This window comes from Athene cunicularia (genome assembly GCF_003259725.1).
Source record: "Athene cunicularia isolate RWA chromosome 3 unlocalized genomic scaffold, athCun1 chr3_part1, whole genome shotgun sequence".
Taxonomy (NCBI): domain Eukaryota; kingdom Metazoa; phylum Chordata; class Aves; order Strigiformes; family Strigidae; genus Athene; species Athene cunicularia.
The window spans coordinates 125,364,895-125,373,086 of NW_020799097.1; the positions used below are offsets into that span (position 1 = coordinate 125,364,895).

The 8,192-nt window shown below is 40.6% G+C and overlaps 1 long non-coding RNA gene across 1 annotated transcript; it reads right to left on the reverse strand.

Moving 5' to 3' along the window:
* Positions 1-407: 407 nt before the first annotated feature.
* Positions 408-1,710, reverse strand: LOC113478697. Its single transcript, XR_003398118.1, has 3 exons — positions 1,606-1,710; positions 868-956; positions 408-521 (listed from the first exon to the last, which is right to left on the reverse strand). It is a non-coding gene; the product is annotated as an uncharacterized LOC113478697 (long non-coding RNA).
* Positions 1,711-8,192: the final 6,482 nt, after the last annotated feature.

Below are 8,192 nucleotides of genomic sequence, written 5' to 3' on the forward strand. Positions count from 1 at the left end.
GTTATCAAAAATGGAATGCTTGTGTGCATTCTTTCAAAGATGAGAGAGCAGCAATTTATAACTAATGCATACATTCAATCTTTCTTAAACACTTCCTTGACTAGAAGCATCCCATTTTCTTGGCTGGTCACAGCGAAACCAAAAGTAATTCTACAACTTCGCTGAAGTCATCTTCATCATAAACATTCAGGACCAGATCAGACCTCCAGAGCGCAAGACAGTTTCTCCAGTATCACTCTTTTGTCCACGTTGTACAATACTGGTTCTGACTTTCGCTGCTCCGTGATACTGCATCATTACATGGTTTTGTTGTAAAGATGGACTCTGCCACATTAGCATTAAGACTGAGCTGAAGTTCTTACCTCTTTATTTGGCAAGCTGAAGAGGAGGTCTCAATCAAAGCGTCCGGTCTTCGTAAAGCAGGATCGATGGCATCCGGTCTGTTGGTGGCTCCAATCACCACAACCTCTCCTTTGCTGGCCAAGCCACCCATGAGTGCCAGAAGTGTTGAAACAACAGAGCTAACAGGAAAATATAATTTTCATTCTCTGGTTTAGTAAATGTTGTTATGTTCTACATGACCTTCTTCAACAATCACTCCAAAAGGACAAGCTTTTAATTTATTTTTTTAACTGATTAGTGACTCATTTGAAGACATAACAAAAACAGATAAGGTAACACAAGCCTTGTGCTGAAATCAAGCTTAGTAAATTGTTTTCAATTCTTGTTTAAAAATCACCAGAATTTTAGTAGCATTGAATTACTAGTTTTCAGGATAAATGAATGTGTCACAAAGTTAAATAGGTTGCGATCTTCATTTCACAAAGATTAAGCAGCTTCTATGTAGGTACCAAAAAAATGTTCTACCTGTGAATTTGGTCTTGCTTGCTGCACCACACAGGAGCAAGAGCGTCTATCTCATCAAAGAAAATAATTGAAGGTCGCATCTGGTAGGCCTGGAATGAGAACACAGGGATATTGACAGAAGCAAACCAGCACTATTTTAAAGGGAAAATGGATGAAAAACGTTATGGTTGGAAGGTCATAGGAACTAGATTTTTCAGACCAGCATCAGGGATCTCTACTAACTGAATGAATGGAGTAAGTGGCACAAGTAACAGAAGATGGAGGCGTCTGTCAACCCCCTGAGACTGGGTGACAGGAAACAAATCATACCAGTAGTTTTTACAGCTCTTCGGCAGCTCCTGAGAACAGAGCCAGGACTTAATTCAACTACAGGTTCTGGAAGCAAGCTTCTGTTATGAATTTAAATGACCGTGCTTTTCGCCCGCATCTCCTTCCCTCTGATCTAAAGCCACCATCTCTTTTGCCTCTTGAAACCCTTTTTGTGGCTGTTATTTGGGAGGGAGTTTGGGGGTTCTGTTTTGGGGGGTTTTTTGGTGGCAGAGGGTATGGGTTTGCTTTGTGAGGTTTTCTTGTTTTGTTTTATTAATCTTTCCCAGCACACCTCAAGATTTCAAGCCCCCCCCCCCCAAAAAAAAAAAAAAAAAAAACACAAGAAGACGTGAACTGTTCTTAAAAATACTGACCACAGAAAATTACAGTTACAACTCGGACTGAACACATGGCACATTTCAACCTTACCTGATCAAATAATAAATGAAGCTCTCATTCAGATTCACCCACCAATTTACTCAGGCAGTCAGTACCTTTCCTCATAAAAAAGGCTCTTCTCCCGTCACCTTGGCTACATTCATTAGCAAGTGTAAGTAAGAAAAAAAACGCACAACTCTTCTCTCCTAAGCAAAAGACTTCTTCTCTACAACAGCAGCAACAGCTGAAGTGTGAGAAAAGACAAAACGGATGGAAGCTTTGTGTTCCTACACAATTCAACAAGGCAGCAAACAAAATGAATAAAGAGGATAACACAGACGTACAAAACCTTGAGAAAAAAGTCATAGTGTCCCAGAAGGATACTTCCAAAACTGCTGACAAACCAACAGGGGTGGTTACAGCATGGGGGAGCCAAACAAGACCAAGCTTCAGTGAAGCATGAGACCAGGCTCTAACATGAATCACCAGTTTGTTTTTCGGTGATGCACTGCATATTCATTCTTGTTTTCACAAAAAAGCAAGATTTGATAGTAAAGCATTTTATTCCCCTTCAGAAAGCTTTAAGTTACTGGATTTGGTCTCTCAGACCATCCACTGCTGATGATAAATGAGAAGGAAGTCTAAAACTGGGAGGGTATTCGGCATTTCCAGATAATCATACTCTTCATCTAAATAAAAAAAAAAAAAAATTAAAAAAAAACCCAAACACACAACAAAAAAACAACCACACCGCTCTTTCAAAGAGAATTCCAATGAACAAAGAAGCAAAACACCGTAAGATTTTATTTGTACAATTTGAAGTAGTTTTAAGTTACTGAAAGGAAAGAACTTTAAGTCATATTTCAATATCCACAATCGAGTTTTGCTGACCAAGAATATGTAAAGCTAACAATTAAATTTCTAATGATTTCATCTCATAACGTAGAACTAATTTAGCTGTGTCAGAAGCGGACACATTCTTATTTTAGCCCAAGCACAAACACCCACTGCAAGGGTCTAGCTGCAAGTCCTATCAATTGTAAAATGGGTACCTGGGCCCTTGGAAAAAAATAAAAAAAAAGAAAAAAGAGTCAGTGGGAGAGACAAGTGGACTTCCAAGCAACAAACTACAGGTGACTAACAGTACGTAATCCCTTCCTGCTTATAAATTAATCAAGTTGCCTTGTACATAGAACTCAAAAGAAGAACACCACACCACCACCTTTTAAAAAGGCAAGGCACCTTTGAAGTGTATTCTCACCACACACTCAATCTTTGAACCCACACATATTCTGGATTCAATCCATTTTCAATAAATCATTTTTTGCTACTGCTAAAAACCGCCATCAACGCTGCTGAAAATTCTGAAGTATGGAAATATATTGATACTTCAGTCAAATATTCTCCAGAAAACAAGTGAATTATAGTTTTAAACAACCTCTGTTACCTTGTCATTTGAACTTTCAATCTCTCAAGGAATTCCGGGTAAAGCAATGGATAAACAACCATCTCTTTTAAAGCTGCAGTGTGGTCAGAAAGACCACCCCACACCATCCAATCGGACCTAAAGAGAAAGTCAACAGAACACATTTCTGCATGCTAAGGAAAGCTGCGCCCTCAAATGAGGTTCCGTCAGAAATCACACGTCAGCACAAAGGGAATGTTCTTGGGTGGTTTTCAAATTGATCAAGAGAAAACTGTAAACCAAGGTGGTTGTAGACAGAACGTTACTGAAAGCTTTTGCAAACACTGGAAGCATCTCCCTGAGACAATGAACTAAAAAGACTCACTGAACTATCTGTTTGTATTGGATCACCATCAGACAGACTTGCTCCAATTCTCATTCGATACCTGGGAATTCCCTTTAATTCGTCTTTCCCCAAGTTTACTGGAAGACACCTGGTTTGAATGAAGGAGAAAGAGAAAGGCGCTTTCTAACTCAGGACGCAGCTAGAAGGGTTTTGCTTTTAGGAGGATGGCAAGTGAATGCATCAACTTCCTAAACAGTTAAATATTCCTTTTAATGGGTTTACATTTGATATCTGTGAGCAAATAAAGGAAAACAGTCACTCCAGACATTGAGCTGTTAATTATTCTCACAACTCTTCGCACTTACGAATATTCACGCCAGCATGAATGCAAGAAACAGCTATTCTGTACGTGGAGACTGTGAACTGACCTTGACTTGTGTGATGGAAGAACCTCCCAAAACACACTGACATCCTTCAGAGATTTTACACTCAGAAAGTTACAGACCAAGGGGATACTTATTTCTGTGCAGATTAACATTAGAAAGGCTATGCACCACTGCTCCTACTTGCTGAGGACTCTGGGATATTACGTGCCAGAAGACACATGTCTGAAAGACATCAGGCTGAAAACTCATCTATTAGGTTGTCCCTAAAATAGTTTTTCGAGAGCATCTGTTATGTAACAAAACCTCGGTCGCTTCCTCTATTTATATAAACATTTTCTGCTATAGTGGTTTTCTTCCTGAATAAACCTCTGCAAAGCACAGTAATTAAAACATGACATAAGTGTCCTCACCCCATTCCTGCCTAGAAAACAAACTGCTTATTAAAAATCAATTTAAAAAAATAATTTCTAGAGAGTCCAGTTACAGCTGTCAGGACCAACAGATCTGATCAGATATTGCCACCGTTTAAAAAGTGTACAAGGTGAAGAGGATAACACTTCAGTTAGGCAGATGCAAACCCCTCCCAAATTCTCCAATTTCATTAAATTTCCTAAATCTGTTACAGCTGCGCTTCCCACACCTCTCATGCTGCTCTTTGTCACCAGAGGAGGATGCGGAATCATTCTCACGGGCTGCCTGTCTGTCTGCAGACACAGAAATGAGCAAGTAACAAAACTGAGGTACGCCCTAAGTCATATCAAAATCTAAGTGAATTCAATCTCAGAATTTACTTTGAGATCTATTAAGTTTCCCGATCACTGCACTCTTATGAATCCAAAGTCAAGTTACATTACGTGGTTTTCCTTGTGGCAGCAAAATTTAGTTTTTCTTAGGAAGGTAAAATGTTTAACCAGTTCATTGTGTCCAGTCTCTTTCTCTCACACACAGAGTTTCTCTTGGCATTACGTATCCACTCTGGGAAACAGAAACTTTAACTTATTTAAAAACTGGGCTTCAAAAACTCTTCCTTCTGCTTTCAAGGATGCAAAACAAAATGCTTCCTCCTCTCTAGAAGAGACCCCATTCTCCCTGCTCTAACTGGCTACAGGATCCAAAATCCTGTTGTCATTACTACTGCAATTTATAATCTCATTTAGCATTTTTCTTGTTTAAGGTTAGTTTCATACAGAAACATTAACTGATTCCAGAAAGAGACCAGAATCAGTATTTGGGTGATTTTAAAAAAATAAATAAATTTTTAAAAAATTAAAACTTCCGTACAGCTTCTCCCTCTAACTCAATTACCTTCAATTTTAAGAAAATAATCTCTATCCCTCAAGATTCAATAGTCTACGATTTTCAGACAGATATTTTGGCTTCAGTTCCAGAATAAAAAAAAAAAAATCTCACTTCCACAATCTCAGCCACAACCTCCCTAACCACCTTATCACTCCTAAGGTAACATCAGTGAAAAGGCAGTAAAACTGCCTTCTAAAAAAATCTAATGGCTAATAAAAAGTATAGCCTCCCCTCCCCGAACGTTCCTTGTCTTTATACCCTCAGACAGCAGCAAACATCCTACTATTAACCTGCAATTACCACCAGTGCAGAAACCCTCAAAAGCTTTATTCAGTGACGTGACTGACAGCACTATTGAAAAAGAAGAACTATCACTGTTCTAAAGAAGAACTAGACACCAACCTGTTATTTCTTCCAGAAGACCCTTGTGACTGACTGTTTCTAAAGGAACACCTGTCAGGTGAAGACTGGCCCAAAAAACACATCTTACATTGGTTTGGTTCTGTTGAAAGCAATGAATTTACAACACTGCTACAAACAAAGCAGGATAGTGAAGGAGGCAGAAAATGTGTTTCACCTAATTGCAGAAGAAGTGTCAAGTGATTTGGGGAAGGGGATTTTTTTTTTAAATCAATGTACAGTAGAAGTGAAAACAACCCCCCCTGCTTTTTAAGAACTGAAAAACACAGGAGTAAGATTATCAAGTATGTTTAATTACTGTTCTTTGAAGGATACGCAGGTCATTGTTTGACCCAAAAATCAACAACAAGTGTGCCAAACGGCAAAGAAAGATAACGTGCACAGGGTACATGCATTTCAGAACATTTACTTGCAGAGTAGAGGTAAGAAATGTCAAGAGAAGTTGAGTGTGTTTATATATTTTCATTCCAAAAAATTCTCACTCCTATGCAAGAAGTTAGCTTGAAGAGGAGCTGTACATGTAACGTACTTGCCATTGGAGCTTGACAGTGCTCAACGGTTTTTCTCTGTCCAAAGGAGCAGGGCTTCCGAGTGTCTTCACCACCACCTTCCGCCTCGCCGCCTTCTGATGGAACTACTGAGCAGTGACATAACATTAAACAGGTTTGAAGTACTGTAGCAAATTAAATTAAAATGCACTACTCAGATGCCTACATGGCCCAAGTGTCACCAGCCCTTTTTATCTCCCTGCCCTCGTCCCACTCTTGTTCCTCCCCAAATTACCTCAACCCCTCCCTTTTCCCGCCTTTGCTTCCTGCCCTAAAGATCCCATAATAAGTCCTGTGCAAACTGCTCTTCCCCGGCCTCCCACAGTATGTCCCACCCCTGGGCAGTAACCCCTTAGTCCAAAATGTGATTGGAGAGCTGCTCCCAAGGACTCATCCACATGGTTTCACAGCTGCACACCCGGGCTGACGGCTCTCCTGGGGCAGCCCTGGGTAGGACCCAGACAAGGCAGCTGCTCCTCCTCGATTTGGGTCCCTGCCTCTCACTGTGCCCCCCTGGGCTCGTGTATCAAGGACTGGGATGGGCTGATGGCCCTGGGATGGGCCTGGCAGTAGCCCAGCAGGGCATTGTTTGGGCTCCCCCTCCCACCACTGTCTCTCAGAGCTTTCTTGCGCATATGCAGAGATCTATCACAAAATCTAACACTGATCGGCTCAGCTACTGCCACATCCTCTTCTGTCCTTAAGTACAGTCTCACCCCCTTCTTTTCCATTCAGAAAACTCCTTCAAGGGTCATTGCACTGACTGCCTTCATCACAATTATTGCACTCCTTAAAACAAAGTTTCCCCCCCTCCCTTCAAACATCAAGTTAAGATGCCCTTTTATGATTTAACCTTATTCCTCATGGTATTTCCACAAGTAACCAGGATGGCAGCTCCTAACAGCCCGGACGGCAGCTTCCAGCCACTGCTGCTAAACACAAAAAGGAACACCGCTATCTTCTCCCCTGCTGACCTTCACGCTCAGGAGGAGCTTTCCATACACCCTTGGCAGCCCACCTAACTTCTGCAAAATGCTCTCATTGTGCTGCTCAACACCAGGAAAACTGTCCTGCTCCTGCTGTAGCAAGTCTCTTATTCTGAGTAACACGGTCCATTGCTTTCTATTCGCATCTGTCCACAGCCATCTGTTGCCCTTTATCTTGTAAGTATTTTGGAAAAGCATCCTATTTTTTTCCCCTCTGAATGCCTGTTCTGAGCTCACTACACTACAGCCCTAGAGTCCATGACTATGGCTTGTAACATCGACAGCAATACAGAATTTTTCAATAGGTGAAAAACACCCAGTAGTTCAGCTCATCTCAATTGTTTAAGACAAGGCTTTTGGCTAGAGCATGGTAAAGAAAATCTAAAACAGAACTAACCTACAATGTAATCTGGCTTCTCACCTATTTCTTTGTCACCTGTTTGGATTTCCTCCTCTCCTTGGGAGTAAATATTGAGGTTTTCCTAATGAGAACAAACAAGAAAGATCAGTCACAAGTGTGCAGAAAGCCTAACATGGGCATATTTGGTGCCTCTATAGTAACATTACCAAGGCACTCCATATGCAAAAAAGGTTCAATTAAAGTACAAGAGGAGAGAATAGGAACATCATTCTGGCACCCAAGATTTCAGCACAAGAATTTCTGCTCTAAAATAGGTCTTAGGACACATGGTAGCTAAATACTTCTCTAGACACAAAATCAAAGCGTATCTATCAATGATTCACAGGTTAATAATCCAAGAGTGTGGCAGAATCCAGGAAAACACAATTCCCAGCTGACCAAAAATACCCAAAACTAACCTAAACCAAAAATCAGACAGGCATTTCAGAGATGATACACAAAGTACCAGGGGTAATCCTGGTTTCCTCAGAAAAAAAAAAAATAATTTAAAAATGGAATTCAGATCTAAAGAAAACACTCTGAAAGTAGTCTATGAAGATGCTTAAAAAATGAAGTACCTGTCATTCAAAAGGACAGCAAGATGCTCTATTATGAAGATGTCTCTGCTCCTGGCAATGCCCAAAACAGACACCAGTGACCAATTTAAACATAAGCTGGGCCCAAATCCTTTACTCAGGAAGCATCTTCCAAAGAACGCACACTCACTCCCACACACACTCGCACATCTGGAAGTCTAAAACAGCCACAAGCACCTATTCCAAAAAAAATGGATTAAACAGTTTGGCTATGAAGTACAAAGGCTCCCACCTTATATAGATCAAGATATT